Source organism: Larus michahellis, chromosome 7, assembly GCF_964199755.1.
Source record: "Larus michahellis chromosome 7, bLarMic1.1, whole genome shotgun sequence".
In the NCBI taxonomy this organism is placed as follows: domain Eukaryota; kingdom Metazoa; phylum Chordata; class Aves; order Charadriiformes; family Laridae; genus Larus; species Larus michahellis.
Window position 1 is genome coordinate 40,551,096 of NC_133902.1, and position 17,643 is coordinate 40,568,738.

General features: G+C 37.7%; 1 long non-coding RNA gene across 1 annotated transcript in view; it reads left to right on the forward strand.

Moving 5' to 3' along the window:
- The window catches only part of LOC141746537 (uncharacterized), a 133,753-nt gene extending 116,493 nt beyond the window's left edge, over positions 1-17,260 (forward strand). The window contains exon 3 of the long non-coding RNA XR_012588389.1: positions 16,668-17,260. This is a non-coding gene — a long non-coding RNA (uncharacterized LOC141746537). The remainder of the gene's footprint in view (positions 1-16,667) is intronic.
- Positions 17,261-17,643: the final 383 nt, after the last annotated feature.

Sequence of the window (17,643 nt, forward strand, 5' to 3'; positions counted from 1 at the left end):
GAACTTTAGGCTTCCGATTTTTCTCGCAAATCTACGCAGAAATTGCTGTCTGCTTTACAAAAAGATAATCTTAGGGGTAAAGAGAGTATTCAAATATTTTCTGTAGCTAGTGAAATCATTAGTCATCATTTGCGCATGTTTATTCTAGCACTGGGGCTCAAAGAATGTATTCATGTATGCCAGGGATTCAAGAGAAGTGTGCATGTGTGTGCTAGAGTGGGCAGCTCATTCAGAAACATCATCTATATGGGGTGTAGTGAGTACAGCTCTTATAGCAATATACCATCAGGAGGAATTTGGGAATAAGACAAGCTCAGCTGCTTGGTCTACCTCTCAATGCCAGGTAAGAAACAATGCAGATACGATGCCTTCCAGGGTGGTTGAACTTTGCAGATGATTTGAGCAGCAGAGCTTTGGTATCAAAGCAGTATTGCTACCTCAGGGTGAAAATAACACCAATAATATATAGCAATATCTTATTTTTTTAAATGCTTTTCACCCCAAATTATCATGAAGACTGAAGGAAAACGCTTCTGAAATCATCTAGGCTATTCCCTATCATTCATGAATTGTTTCTTTCAAGGTATTCCCAAATATCAGCTTTTCACTGTTAGATGCCTTAGCAAATGAGAGACTTTGCCAATTCTGCTGGAGAGGCAAAACAGAGCCCAGATAAAGTTTGCCCTGAGCTCAACTAAACAATAGTGGCTCTTTGGTCAGTTGAACTTATTGTAAGATCCTCCATAGTTTTTCCTGTCTCCTTTCAGATCTCTTGACTCTTGATAAAAAAAATCTCCTGTCATGTATCATCACTCAGAAGCTCTCCGGTCCGTAGCTTTGATTATAGTATGATGAATGACTTGACCTAATCTAATCTGCAAATGACCAAATTATTTCTACAGAAAGATACCAATATGAACTTATTTGTAGTTATGAATTCTCTACCAATTGCCCTACATTTTAAGTGAATCCCACAATTAGGATGGGTAAATGTAATTTCACTCTTTCCTAAGATTGAACTAAGATGAGAACTCAATCTAGTGCTGATGAAGTTGATGAACTTGCTCTCTGGGTCCCCTAGAATGCTCTTCATTTTACTTGTTGCCAGCAACAATGTTTTTAGTCACAATCACATCTGTTGGAAGAGTGATCAAGTTGTAAGCTTTCATGGTTGAACCCCCTTTTACTGTATTCCACAGAGACGTAGTTATCCTGCGTCTTTATCCCAAATTGTTACTCAAAGCTGTGTAGCACCTGGATAAGACCATCAATCTTCAGACCACCGCCTCCTCTATGATATGTTATACTCCATACCATGGAAAAAAAGGCATTTAAGGCAGCATTTAAAGCCTCTGTTCTCTTAAGACAAAAATCTGAGGATGTTATCTAGATTTTTAGTGCCCTCAAGGAGCAGAAGGATCATCTTTTTTACCCATTATCAATTACCTGGATTAAATTATATTTTAGGATCTGGTTTACATTAGTTGACAATAGTCAAGTGCCTAAAGCAACTTAGACAATACTCTGCTGCCTAAATCAACTTAGAGAGCAGGATTTTAGAATGATCCCACATTAAAACTCCGTGATGTCCTCCCCTAGAGCTCTATATGTATAGCTTACACAGTAGCAGCCTTTCAAAAATGCGTACTAAAATGTCTCAAAATGTCTTTTTAACTGTAAATCTCTGGCCTTTTTTTCCCTTTTGAATGTTTGCATTGACTGATACATTAAGTGGGGAAACTGAAATATGTCCTTCTAGTGTAATCCTCTGCTAGGAGTCTGGGTAGACCCCCTCACGATAGTTGGACACCTTGTAGCCCTGTCTCCAGCTGGTACATAAAACAATCCCAGTGGACAAGACTTCTGGGCAGTTCCTGATGTTAAATAGCAATGGGGAGCTTGTCCAAACTGTGCTAGGTAGGGAAGATATTTGGTAATGGTAGTAGTTGTTATTTTAAAGAAGTCAGTCGTAACGTTACTGTGCTTGGGATTTTTTCCCTGTTGGTGTTTTTTCTGTTGTTATTGTTTTTTCGTCTTCATTTAGGCATATTTTGGCTTTTCTCTTTTGAAAATGGAAAACAGTTATATGGTTACTTTTGGTGTGCTAATCACGCATGATAAGAGAGGTGCATTTTCTGTTTTTTATGGACAGCAATGATACTCTTATTATAGCTGTAAGTGCCAATATTTTATGCTCATAGTCTTTTTGTTGTAATTAATTCTACATTAAAAGATTAATAAGATAGTGGAAAATGGTGGCTAATTTTTCCAGCTGAAACTAAGGAGGGAATATAGATGGACAGAATGTAATTAAAGAGGCTGGAATTTGGCCAAGACGCTGGCATTGTTATTTTTGCTCTTGCAAAGGTACCATGGGATCTTTAATGGCCTTGAGTGGCCTCAGTTGTATGTCTCTTTTGAAAGATGGATGCTGGTGATCGTCTACTGCCTAGTGAATGCACTGCTAATGCCTGCCTGGCTGAGAGCTGAGAATAAGAGCAGAATGAAGAGATTCATTAAACAGTGAAAGATCAAAATGAATGAATGGTGAAACTGAGGACCCCTGCCTTCTCTAGGAAGTGTCTTGTTGCTGCCTTGAGGAAGTGGTGGTCTGATCCACAACCCATTGAAATCAATGAAAAGAATCTAATTGATTTCAAAGGATTTTGGCTCAAACCCTGAGTTCCATTTTATCTTGCTCTTTGTTTTCTGGCAAGGATTAAAGTAACCAGGAAGTCTTGTGTCTGACTACATCTTCCCAAAACATAAAATGAAATTGTCTCTATCTGTTTAAACAGATTTTCCATAAAAGCTGCTGCTCAAGGTCAGGAGAAAAGGGTCCAGGCAGATTCCTGGCCTGGAGCACAGCCTCCATTGGGCTGTGAAATGAATCAGCTCAGTACACATGGCCTACAGAATTCAGTTGTCATGTCTTTATATCTGTGGGGTTTTTCTTTTCAGCCTGAGTTTACAGGATCTGTGTACCAAAGATGGGCTTTGGCTTTACCTCATTTTTCTGTAGCCATTCATGAAGGAGTAATGTATCACAGCAGATAAACCTCACACATCTGTCATGTTATGAGAAGCTGTGTTGTCCCTCAGGTTTGTGGGAGTATTTCTCAAACTACTCTCATACTTTCACCTTGTAGTTGGAATGAATTTAAAGTACGTTTATCCCTAGGTAATCAAAGTGCTTTCTGCTGTCATTGAAGCTACCTGGCAATTTCCATTATATATGCTGTTTTCAGGCAAATAATCACTTAAAAACTTTAGCTTGTCCCCAGGGTTCATTTATTGGTCTGAACTTTACTTGGAGAGTAATGGCTTGACTTCAAGTATGGCTATATTACAAAATAAATTTGCTTATTTGATATTTGTGAGAGTATTTTGCACAAAAATGGGTTAGATACTCTCTTGATGTGAATACCAACATCTGTACATGATTTGCATTTGTCTGATGAGCTGCACAGCTAACAGAGGGGAACCTCATATGTTGATCCTTATAGATACCTGAAATGCAAAAGTTCCACATTTTATCACCACAAATAGGTAGGCAATCAACTTTAGAGAGACAAAGTTAGAAACCATGCTGAAGCTCCACTTGCATGTGTTGAAATAGTGTAGGAAGATATATCTACCACCGTCCTACCACTTCTTTTTCCCTCTAAACACTAAAACTTTTTAAAATCAAGCATTTTACCTGATGTTGTTTTCCTGTGTCTTTCCAATGAGTCATTCCTTTGTTTAATGTGTTCTCTCTTTCATTAACAGGGGAATGCAGTTAACAGTGTATGAGTTAGAGGGACTCTCTTTTACAAGGCCTCTTTTATGTAAAAATTCTTTTGAGAACGTAATGATCTCGGGTTTTTGCTTTTGCTTCTGCTTATGCGCAGCTTTTCTCTTGTTTTGGTATTTTAGTGACTGCAGAGAAATGACCCTTGAAGTTATAGTGTCAGGCTGGTAATGAACTGACATCCAGGGGAAAAAAACATAAACCTTTTCTTTCATTCTCCCGTCTTGTTGTGTTGGGCTTTTTTTTTTTCCTTCCCTGTAATTAGACTTGCCACCGTCAGGGACAGTCTTAGTTATTAACAGCATCTTGCTCACCTTTGCAGAGGGACAGAAATGGCTAAGCGAAAACATCCCCCTCAGTACCAGTCTGGGAGGTAGACAGAAACTGGCGGTCACACAATCCAGTATTCTTCTTGTATTAACCTTTCTGTCCTTAGGGACCATCCACTTTCCCTTTGTGTGTGGAATCTCTGCTTTTCCGTTGCTTTCATGATTTCTCCCAAGTAGTCATGAAATTTGAATACAAACTTGCCATCTGAGGTTTTGGTTCAGACAAAGAGCTGTGTTTGTAACCACTGCTAATCTGCTTAAAGAAGTAAAATGCAAAACCAAACATGCTTTTCTTCCTCTAAAAGTTTGTGGCTCTTGTATCACTTTGGTGTGGGCATTGACATCACTAAGAAGCTTGAAAAGCAAGTGCTGATGTTATTCGTGCCTCTACCAGAGTTGCTGCCCCTCCAAGTAATTTATTTTCCTACAGAATTTTAAGCCATTGCTGCAGTAAAATGCATAGAAATGTTTTTCGAGGTAAAGGGGACCCAATATATTGTTATTACGGCAAGCTGAATGCTTCTGCTGTGGCCCAGGTGCCGTGATTTTACAAAAGCATCTTGACTGAACACAAGATATCGGTCTAACAGTTATGCTGTATAAATTGCACAGCTTCTCTTTGTCCTTTGTTTCCAAAATCCCAGTCATCTACTATTTGATCTAAAGGAGAATCTCTGTTAGCTAGCCGTAGTAGTAAATCACACATTTGATGATATTGGTAAAGACACTGACCAGCCTTAAACAAGTCAGAAATTGTTTACTCCATTTGCAGTTTTAACACACTGATCTTACCATGTGTGAAAAGAATCACGTTCCCTCACATCTCTTACACCTGCAAGCTATGCATCATCAGCATCAAGACCAATGTTCTTGTTTGGTATCACATAGACTTGCCAAAAGCTAGTCAGTAAGTTAGGCCTTCGTTAGAGCGTGGTGCTGTCCCCATGCCTATTGGGCATTGCGAGTAAAGCAAGCTGTCAGTCTGATGTGTTTACAGATAGATGGGTCAGGAGTAGAAGCAATTATTTTAAATGTGACCTGACCAGTGCGGAGCTGGAGAGATTTTGCACATTTATAAATGACCATCTTTATCAGACATCCAGCCAAGGATGTATTACCAAGCCAGTTGCCTGAAAACCTTTTGTGGTAAATCAAAGAATTGGAGTCGATATTATATAGACCTTTCCTCACCAATGCATGGAGCTTTGACAGTTTCTAGAAAGCTCGCATACCCTTGCTTGCGGAAACCAAAAAGTGAATATACACTGTGGGCTTCACATATTGTTATTCTGTTCATAGGATGGCTTACCAATAACAAAGAAAAAAACAGGGCACAGATTATAAATATTCTTCTTAAATGAAACCTTTTATCTTTATTCCCTAATATTTCTCATAAGGACACCATCAGGTCTCTCTAACACTTTTTTCAGTGTTGTTTTTTCATTCTAACAAACCATCTCCCTCTGTAAGCCATTATCTAAAACAAAGTTTACACTTCTGATTTGCACACAGGGATGCTATTTAATGCCTGATATTCTTCATGACCATCTCTTCACTTTATCTCATTTTAGAATAATGATAAAAGGAGCTTTGGTCCCCTGCTGCTCACTATATCCTTCTCTGAGCTTGTTTTCCTCAGCCTTTAAAAAGCAAAACTCCAAAACCCTGTTCGAAACAAAGTGAGCTTAATCCTAGTCAGAAATGCTCTCAGTTATGGATACAATAGGTGTGCAAAATTGTCCATATTCGATTTACAGTCTGTCTGTGGCCTGGGTATAATTTGGCCCCGTGCACAATTTAGACTTAACTCGGAGCTCTTCAGTGTAAAGTGCAGCTGTGGAGCTGCAAAGCAAAACAAGCTTTTTGAGCACCGGTTGCAGCCCTATCCCCCCCCCATCTCTTCTAGGACAGTAAGTACCCTAAGGTATGATTTCAGTAAGTTGCCTTTAGTGGAAGTTGCAACGTGATTATTTAAACTACTTCCTGCCTTTTACTACAGCTGCAAGGGGCAGAAGGAGGGAGAGACCAAGTAGGTTGCTATGCCTTTATAATCTGTATTTTCACCCTTACGGTTTATAGATTTTGTTGTTGTTGTTTGTTTGTTTATTAAGACATGATTGATTAATGTATATATTTTTTTAAGAGACTGGCTATTCGGTCACCTTAGCTTTGTCCAAATTACGGAACATTTGGAGAGTAGTCATGACAATTCCTAGAGACTCTAGGTGCAGGTTCTTTGTTAGAATGTGCTTCCACTGGCCATATATCAAAGTCTGAGTCGGTCACCTTGTGCATCATAGGGCAACATGCACATTTATTGGTCCTTAGTGTTTGTCAGGTAGTTGGGCTTTCAATATAGGACAGAATTATGCCTTTTACCCACCTTCTCCCCCTTCTGAAGCGATATTTTAAAATTATGAACCATATAATAACTTCCAGACACTGAGATCATGGTAGGTTAAGATAGGATGGCAAAAGAAATTCTTAATCAATCCTATTATATACAAATCAGTTGCTCATGGTCTTGTATCTCCTCCTGCGTCTCGGAAACAGGAAAGACACAGCTTGGGTATCTTTCGTGCTCTTTTAGCTTTATTTTCCTTTCCTTCCTCTGCAATCCTTATGAGAAAGGAAAGCAGATGAGAGGAAGAGGAGAAAATAGAGGGGGGAAAGACAGTGGTAAAAGTTTCTTTGCCACATCTTCATCAAATGATAGAGTCTCCAACTCTTGGAGAGAGCTTGAGACCAGTTCTTATTGTCAACAGCACCTTTATACAGGCTCACACTGTGAAATCACTACTGGTCTATACTATCCTGCTGAAAAAAAGCTGTGTCTCAGCCTGTTCTCCTGTCATTTCCATGTGAATCGGTAGAAGTGGTGCTCCTTTGTACCCTGCTGCCTCATGGGCAGTGGTAAATCTGTGGACCCTCTTCTAAGGCAGCTCTGGGAAGTCAGATGAAAAGAACAAAGCTAATTTTTAAAAGTTTAAAAGAGTTAATGGACAACAGTAAAATAATAAGATAGTTTCAAGAGGACTGTGGAGTGTCGAGCCTTCAAGGTATAATTGAAACAATAAGGGAATACTTAGCAATTTGTTTACCAAGGAAAGTGGTGTTAGTTCTTTAGTTTCAGTAATTAAAAATATATTTTCGAGAGAACAGTATTTTTGGAAGACAGTATTGTCATGGGCAGTACTGTATTAAAAAATTGGAATAATATGGACTAGCTGACATAATGGTCTTTTTCTGTTTATAATAATTGTTGATGCACTTAGTCCCTGCCCGTTTGTTTCCCAGATGTCTTACCCAGGGCCAAATTAATACACTGTGTGCTTCTATTGCAGGTGAATTTAGGTCAAGATCTTTAATTTTTTAGTGCTAAGCTGTTCCTAAAAATCTGAAGTATATGTCTGAAGTGGTATAATTTCTTTTTTAGTATTTGAATTTTTTGCGTGACAAACTTATTTTCTGCAATCTATGTGAACATAGTATTTTTAAAGCTAATATATGGGTCGTATTCTCTGCAAGTGACTTTGGCGTGCTTTTGGTAGATATCATTGTCTTGGCATGTATCAGAATTCCCTTCTCCTGATCTTTTTGACTCCTCTTACCCTGGGGATTGTGTACTGAGTTATCAATAGTGAACTGAGTGCCTTCAAATGAGTGAAGTGAAAATATACAAAATATGCAATTTTTACACCAAAAAAATCTGATGGTCAGTCTATCCTGTCTGAACTTGGTGGTTTTTATAGTTGAGGAAGCCACACTCTTTAATCTGTACCATTGAATAGTGTTCAGGAAAACTGAAAAGGTACTGCATGCTGTTTAGTGGCCAGAGAAGATGGCCTGGAAACATGACTTTTGGATTCTTTTTTTTTTTTCCCGCTGCCATTTTTTAATCTCTCTGGACTTGGTTTATGCCTTTAAGTATGTAAACCCAGCTCTGCTTACCCACACAGTTCTTACAAAACTTGGTGAATGCAATTATAATATATTACTTACCTATATCTTACTAGCAGTGGTAACTCAGCAGCAAGCGAAACAGTTAAAATTAGCGTACTTACCTTGTTTGGTTGTTTTTACTGTATTTTTTTCAGAATTTAATTGCTTACTCCCTTTTCCCAGTCCTGATCCTATCTCTGCTCCTTCTTGTGACTGAAACACTTTCTCTCTCTCTTTCGAGCCACTCACTTCTTTATATATTTCCCCTTAAGCCCTTCCTTTTCTATTTAGCTTATGATTGACTCCCTTTGAAAAGCATTTTGTGCTATTGTGTGTTAACTTAAATTGTATTTTACATAAAAGGTACGAGATAAAATAAAGGAGAGGGTGGGAGATGATACATTAGTGTGTGGGCTGAAAGATGGAACAAAGGGTTGTTTTTTAATTCAAGCTGAAAATAGAAAATAAGATACTTACTACACTTCTGTGCATGTCAACAAAACTGTGACTTTACTCACAAAATAAAAAGTATGAAAACTCTCTTTAAGCTACTGAGATATGATAAGTTAAGAATCTAACCATGTCATTTGCTGATAAAAATAATCCTAGGCTTCTTTTTAAGCTCTTGTTATAATGTTGGACAATGTGAGCAAAAGAAAATAATTTGCATTATGAAAAACTCCTGTAAATATATCTGCTGAATTGCAGTGTGCAGCTCCAGCAGGATATTGCTTAGAGAGATTTTGTTTAAAACATTTATTGGAGGCATATATTACAGTATATCATTTACTGGCTGGAAGCCATGCAATATGTGTCTTAACAAAAAAAAAAATTACCTTGTAATATGAGCCCCTCCAAGGCATAATTATATAATAAAGTTCTTATTGGGAAAACTGGAAGAAGGCCAAGCCTTGTCCAAATATAGTGAATGTCAGAGCCAAATTTATTATCCTTAGCTATTAACAGGAGAAGGCAGGTTTTGTTTACCAAGCCTAATTCTCTCCTAATTACAGCCACTATAAAATAATTACTATCCATGGGATAACAACACAAGACAGAGTGACTAACAGAAGAAACTGCAGGGGTTAGAAAACAGAGTGCAATTCTGTGTCATTTTGAACAGCTTGTGTACTGCCATGAACAAATTAACGGACTTCATTAAGGAATTATGTTTTAAGAGTGGCTTTGCAGCGACGCAGTAAAGCAATTAATGCATCTTATTTGGTCCTAGATCTGAGTTCTAGTGTAGTTTTCGACAGCAACCTAATTTCTTTTTTTTTGGTTTTTTTTGATGTATCAGGTAAAATAGGACGCAACCACATTACTGAATAAGATCAGTAATGAGTGTATGGAAAGGACTTTATTCTGGACAAATGATACCCAGCCCCTATTGACTCAAAATGTTTTCCTGAGCGCACTCGTACTAACCTAATCTTAATTGAATAGAAAGCAAAGAGAGAGACCAAACTAGGCTGTAAAATAATTTGCATCTTCAAATACTTATTTCCGTTATATTTTGGATAAAACCTCACAGCACTAAATAAATGTTGTATATAATGTCTGTGTTTGTGTTTGAGCAAGGAAAGTAGGTTCTTGCAAAATTGTCAATATTTTATTGTTGCTCTGCATAAAAATCAGAATAGAATATTTCTCAGTTGAAACGTAATACTTCATTAAATTGGTAATGTTTCCATTCTCACTTTGCCTAGCCTCTTCCATCTTGTCATACAATCCCAGAGGTGTACAACAGACCTAGGGCTAGTTTTTTTGCACAATTAAAGTGTATGTATCAAAATCAGCCTGTACACAACGTATTCACAGTGTAAAAGGTTAGAGTTCAAGATGTCTTCTCTCTGTATCGGATACTTCACCCTATAGCAGGGCAAACTCCCTTATTTTAGTGACTTAGCGGGAACTGGCAAACTCAACACACTTGGGAGTCTGGTTTAGATACTAGTTTTAATAGGCCACCAGATGGCCACATGAAAGCAAAAGGGTTATTATAGTAGCCCCCAGCCGTGCTATTATAGATAAAGGTATATTAGCGTTTCCTTTACAAACCCCTTTTTTGAGGGTTTTATAACTCCATTATAAAATTCTCTTAGCACCAGAAGTCAATATAAAGTTCTCAGCCCACACAATACGTTATACGTTTGGGTTTTTTTTGTATAAGGTCCATATATCAGTAGAGTCTCTGTTTATCCTGTATACATAGCAGTGGTTTAGATTACTTTAAAGGGTACCTTTTGTCACAATTCAAAAAGAAGTTAATCAATCATGAAAGTAAAATTTAAATGTGTGTATCCTCAGTTGGGGTGAATCAGCTCACTGTCTTCTCTCTTTTGAGATCAGCCAAATGAGTCGTTTATATCCACTGGGCATCCTCTCCTCCAGTTATTAATCTGATTGTGAGTACAAATGCAAGAAGAGTGGAAAAAAGGCACGAAACTAAAGTGAGAGAAATGTTAGACACTTAATGTGACCATCATGACAGCATCCAAGAGAACTGGGACACACAAAACTAAATCCTTTTTACACACATCTAGAAATTTTGGAACCGTGAGAATTTTGTGTTTTGGATCAAATCCTTGCTAGTTTACACATTGGTATTAGAGACAGGATTCTCTTTAACCTGTGCCAAGGCTGACTTTACTAGCTGCATTTGTATCCTTCTCCGGTTTTGTCCTCATTTCTCTGGGCTCTAACATCATTGGCATTAAGTTATTAGAAAAAATTCTTAGCATATTTCAAACAAAACCTCAAAATCTAATTTCATAGAACAAGTCCAAACAAGATTTCTTTAAAAGAAATAAAGGAAAATGCTGCAGTCAATTAGTTACCTTCTTTCTCTATCTAACCATTAATTCAAAATGAGTTTTGTGGGGTTTTTTGGTTTAATCAAAGAATTTCTCATAGTTTGAAAAATTCCGAGCAATTTTCTGAACAGGGAAACAAGGAATGTGGATGGTAAACCTAAGTATTAAAGAGACTTACAGGCATGGGATCCCTAACTGACTTTTTTTCGCCCTGGTTTTAACACTGATTTTCTAATACTAAACCAGAAGGTGACTTATTACAACATGATCATTATCACAACATGATCATTATCTTTTCTCCACACGTCACATCCTTTCAGGTTATACTTCAAAGTCCTCATTGCAAAGACCAGTCCTGTACATTGGCATTATAGAAAAGGAAGTGCCATTGTAAGATATTGTGTCAATAATACTACATATTTATGAAGCCAAATTATGAATTGATATGATCTATCATAATGGCTCTGCCATGTCAATGTCTGCATATTAACTCCTCCATTACAGGATGATACTGTGTCAATCACAGTTTTTCAGGAGTCCAGAATCACTGCTAAGTTTTAGTCATTTATCTTCAATTGCATTAAAAATGAGAGGCTAACATGTTTGCAGCATACTAAGTTATGCTTCTAATTAATACTAAAAGAAATGAGGACAATGAGCATGGAAATGTTTGCCGTTTTGCATGTTCCTAGTGAGTAAATGTCTTTATTTGTTTGAAAAAGATTATTGAACTTTAAAAACATTTTAGGCATATTTTTACTATGCTGCATGATTTACATATCATTCTATCACATAAAATTAAAAGCTCTACAGAGAACTACAGCTTAAATATTATAATAAAATACAACACTTATGAATGAAATTATATCTAATTTTACTTCAGATATGTGTCCCATATCTTCTTAATGGTTTCCTGAAGACCTCTGTGTTGATAAGTAGTGCATTTGAATGGGATACATGTCTTCAAATATTGCAGAAAATTCAAGTGTGAGATGTCACGTACTGTAGCAAATTTGCTACAATACCTAGGCACGAAAGGGTGAGTTAAGGATGGACTGTCAGCACGAGGGTCGTGACCTGCAATGGAAGTAATGTACAGATCTAGAGCACTAATGAGGGAAACAATGACTTCCACAATAATGATGCGCAATGCTGTATAACATCCCATGTATTCTTGTATAGCCTGTAAATGTCACAGGCCTCAACTAGAAATCAGAATTTCCTTGCTTTTGATGGCTTGTCTTCAGATGTTTGGTGTGTTTTGTAGCTGTAGCTATTGCTCTACTTTATGTATAAGCCATTCCAGGAAGCTGTTGTTGCATTGATGCAACGTCATGAACATTACTCAGGCAGTGAAATACTCGTTGGCTTTGCATACATTTCAGAAGCTGAAAAAACAACTCAGGGCTCTAATTCTGCAAGTTACACAAAGTTTACTTTATTTGTACTCTGGAAAGGTTTTCATATGTGCTTTAGCAAGTAAGGTTTTCATTATTATCTGAGTCAGATCTCTGCGCGTGTTTGTGTTCTCAAAGTTTTATCAGTTTCAGGATAATCTCTTAGTAGAAATGCCATTCTGTCAATCCCCACTGTTGTAAAATGTGGTTATCTTTTGCACAGAGTTACAGATACATTAGTTTCCAGGCTACTTGAGTTGTTCTTGATTACAGACAGAAAGACCAATTATTTGAAATGTTGCAAACACAAATATATTATTTTTTCTGATTCCTATGTTTATTTGGCTGTACATAGGAGCAAGGCTTGTAAGCTTTGTACTAAGTGAATTTGCTATTCATTGTGAACTGTATCTACAGTTGTCGTGCTGTAAGAGACATTTCAGAAAATGCTCTTGTTTCCTGAGGAAACTTCACTTCCAACTATTGTGTATGAACCAAGTTGAACAGACCTTTAACTAAAAAACCTTGGCAGGTACCAACATGTCCAGATATAGTGTTAGGTCTCCAGCACAGCTACTGGAGATTCAAGATGTCATCGGTAGATGTATTCCTATTCTTATTACTGTGATTTATTTAAAAATATTTAAAATCTGAATTGTGAAGAAGAGCTGCAAAAGTCTGTAGGTGAAAGCATTGAGTTTACTATCTTTTGAGAGCTACAACCTACAAGAAACAGGCACTATTGTGTCAGAGTACAATTGACAGTCTGTTAAGGGATACTAAAAAACAAGGCTGGAAATAGAAATAGAAACTAACTTTCAGCGTTATCAAGTGTGATGCTTCAAGGTCAGAATGAAATTCAGTGATGGGGCAACACAAAGATGCTTGCACGGCAGGTGCCCTGGTCAATCTATAAACTCAGAGGCCATCAGTCTCTGCTTGTGCCAGCCTGCATTTTAATCAGAAGGAAAAATACATGGCACAGTTAAGCATGTTTAGTGGTTTCCAATCAAGCAAGTCCCCCAAAAGAATAGCAAAAATACATCAAAGGAGTTTTAAGGCACATTGGGTCATATAAAATCTTGACTCTAGAAGTATTGCCAAGGGAAAATTAGTTTAAAATTTACTAATATATTGGATTAGGCATTCCCTCCTCAGTCTTGCTACAGTGCTGTAAACTGATCACACTTTCCTATGTCCTTTTTCATTTTGTCCTATACTGGTTCACTGGGTAGTGTGATGACTGAAAAGGCAGTATCAATGATAACAAGTGTACACTGTATTGTTGACTTCCCCTCCTTTTAATTTGTTTCTCAGTACCGCGCGGTACTTTGCCTAGGAAGAGCTCATGAGATTTGAACAGGAAATTTGTTAAATGTGGTCTGGTTTGGGGAGATTTGAGGGTGGCAGCAATGGGTCCTGTCTAATTGACAAACACACAACATTGTGAAAAGAGTGGCTGTAGGAGGAGTCAGAGAAGCAGAGGGAGGCCCAGAATTAGACAAATCTTTGGGGCTTTTATGTTCTTTTTTGTAGACAGAATAAATACCCGCTCTTTTCATGAGCCAAATATTCTTAATTTTCTTTTTCACAGATAAATAGCAGGGAAAGAGTAACTGAGTTGAACAGCCTTCTAGTTGTGATCGAATCCAAATTTGAGTGCAGAGAAGTACTAATGTGTAGCAAGTGAGAATTATGTTATTTTCATTCTGCTCTGCAGTGATAAATTAAATGGCTTAGTGCTCAGCCGATTCTTTTCCCCCAAAGCACTTTGTCATGTGTGCTTTTCATAGAAGGTGAAAAGTTTCCCCAGCTGTTTCACTCTTTTCCTTCCTTCACATCATCTTCCTTCCTATCCCTCCTTATCTTTCTTCTGACTTTAAGATATGGGAGTTTTGTGATAATCAGTGTTCCTTATGTGTACTCATAAATACACTCAAATGAGCCAAATAGTGCCATGGTGGAAAGGCTGAAGTGTCCCATAGCATGATGATACTTCACAGATGACCTTACATGTTGGATATTTTAGTTTTGCTGAATGTGCCTGGTCTATGAAAGCACATGCAGTAAATTCAGCCTGTCCTGAACGCATGGGGGTTATTTTCCGTGTCATCAGCATAGCACAACCTAGGTGCTGTGGCATGTCTTTGATATGTCAATTCACTGGGTACGTACTTCACCAAAATGCCTTATGTACACACAGCAGACATACCTGGGATTTTCAGATGTGCCACAGCCTAGTCAGAGGTAAAGCAGCTTCTCTTTTAACAAGGCTGAAAGGCATACAGACAGAAATCCTGAACATATGTTCAAAGTCTCAGATTTTGCCTACACAAGATTTCAAGACAGAAAAAGAGAAAGTATCCAGGTCTTCCTCTGTCCTAATCTCTGAATAGCCCTTTCTCAGCATGATGTTAAAAGCATAATGACTTCTGAAGACAGAAAAACTAAGCTTGCTGGACACTTTCCTCTCAGTTGTGTAGCATGGTCTTCTACTGCGATGCTTTTTCACAGTGGAATATATGTATAGCTCTGCCTGCTGTGTACCGCCAATATTATCTGCTACATTTCATTGGGAGAGTTTGGAAGCATTCTGGCTTCTAAGTGGTTGTAAGGTTCCATCGTTCAGTGATGTATTTATTAGTTTCCTGACATATATGGCAAAACTTATCACAGACATTGTACAAATATGTTGTATTATGAAAGCACAAAAGCAAAGAAAATTGAGATTTATTAATGTCTCTTTGCCTTTAGAGAAAGGTTTTAAAGGCAGTGATGATCTTAACTCCTATTTCCTGACAGTCCAACCTCACACAGTTGAAGTTCCTCATTATACTGCTGTCTTTCCTTACACTTTGGGTAGATAATTTACTATAATGACACAGAAATAATAAAGCAGTTCCACACCTATAATAACAGATACTATTGTAACAGTGCGCAAGGGAGCTATTTTCAACTATTGTATGTTTACTTTTCCTAATTTTTGCTCCCTCCATTACTGTAGGGCATTCTATTTTCTCTTTTTCTCTGTTATGTGATATATAGCCATAGCTTATTAACAGAATTAATTAACAAATATACATCACTGCCAATGCTGTTACACGTAACTTTTTGAAACTGTTCCTCAAACTTGTGTGTTGCTGTTTGAAACTGAGACGTATGAATTAAAAACCTCTGACAGTACTTTGAAGGTAATGCTAAAATACACATATAGGAGAAGCAGCAAAAAGCCCCATGAAAGCTTAGTCATCCTAAGAGGTCTTGAATCAGTGTCCTTCTGAATTTTACACTGTACCACAATATGCACCTGCAGGCCAACACACCAGTGATAATAAATGAGAAATTCTGAGGGCTACTGAGCACTGCGTGCATTTTCCCGGTGGATCAGGGCATAGTTTGTTAGCACAGGTGTTCCTGTAATTGTGATTCATTGGGGTAAATGCTCAGTGCTCAATGGCCCTCTTCCACTTCCTTCTTCTCCTGGGGCTGTATTGATCTGATTGGTACTGACCTGCACTACTGGATAGCAAGTAAGCCTACACAGGTGGGGGCTCTATTCATATTCTAAAGGTTAAACCGCAGCCCTATAAAATATTAAAGGGGAGATTTTTTCCAAGTGCCCAAGAATTTCAGAGCACAAATTGCAAAGACTTTCTGGAGATTGCCAACTCTAAATTCCACATGTGCTTTTTGAAAATCTGTCCCTAAACCACTTAAAGCCAATAGGCTGTGTAGGTACAACTCATCTTGGTTCCATAGAAACCTGTAATATGGTCTTTGTGTGGACTTATCAGGGCTTTTTGTTGCATCAGTATTCTCATAAAAAATTTCCTTTCTACAAAACTGTTTGGTTGTTTTGTTGTTTGTTTGATTGATTTTTTTTTTCCCCTGTAGGAAACTGTTGGAGTAAATAGGTTTTCTTCAGGAAAATCCAGATGACAGGTCTTCATCTGATTATTTAGATTATTATTTTGTCAATTACATGTTCTGCCTGTAGACTAAAAAGTTCCAAGTTGCCCAAAAGAAGGACTTTTTTCAAGGAATTTTTAAATTCCTTTCTCTAAAAAAGTTCCTTTTTTGAGTTTTTGTGAGCTAGAATGAAACCATTTTCAGAATATGACTATTCACACAAAACCACACGCACATACATACTCAAATGCACTCACATGCAAACATACACACGTGAACTCAAACATTTTCATTATATATATACATACATATATATATATATACACGCGCACACCCCCCAAGACTTAAAAATGGGGTTTATTCCTAAGCCGCATCTAATTCACCCAGTCTGTTTGGATGGAAAAGAAGCCGCAAGAGGATGCCCCGTTCTTGAGGCATCTCCACTTTCCTCTGTTGCCCTTATGCTCCACTTCTATTGCAGGAACTTGAAGAAGAGTCAGCAAAATCAGCACTTGGAGATGAAAATTGATCACATTCCTTGTAACCTGCAATTAATGTGGCCCGTTGTACCCTCCTCTGCAAAGTTCGCATTAAGGCTCCTCTGCTGCGTACATTGCATATTAACTGAGTTGTATGTCTGGAATGGGGATGTTTGGAGTACGGTCCCATACCACCCCCCTTATGATAATGCCACCAGAGTTTACATCATGCATTCCTAAAGCTTCTCTGTCTAGAGCTACAGTGATTTGTGGGCTTTTTTGAGTTTCAGTCTAAAAGAAATATACAGCAAGCCTTATGCCTGCAAGAATGGACTATAAATTGGAAATGTGGGATTATTTTTTTGTATGTGTGTTTTCATAGACAAATTGTGTGTGCAGTGTATTATATATGGTATGACGTGTGCATACGAGTCTTGCTGCAGGCATACAACACACCTTTGCCTGGTCAAAATGTAGCCCTTGGCAATTAACTGCTTCTTAAGGGAGTACGATTATAGATGATAGCTGTTTATGACAATTAACACATGTCTGTGTGTGAAGGGACTGACTCATATCCTTATATAAAACATTTGTAATTTCCTGTGCTTTTAAATCGCTGTTAGTCCATAGGATCCACCGATAAAGAAAAATGATTTGTTGTGAAATAATTATAAATAAAGAAATACCCTGTGAGGATACAATAATTGTGTCCGTTTTCCCCTCCCAATGCTATGAAATAATAAAATGCTAATAGATGCAAATTATGCATGCTCTTTGATGCATGATAAAAAGGGAGCATTTAAAAGACGGAGGTACCCTTAGTTAGGGATTACCAGTGGTCACTGCGTTATTGTTTTCTGTTTATATTTAGCTTCAACCGTAATGTTCGGTTTCATTTTAGGGGATTGTGCATCTACCTGTCTATTAACCGACAGGCTAAGCAAATATGAGCTCCTGATGGGTTAAAAAAAATAATCC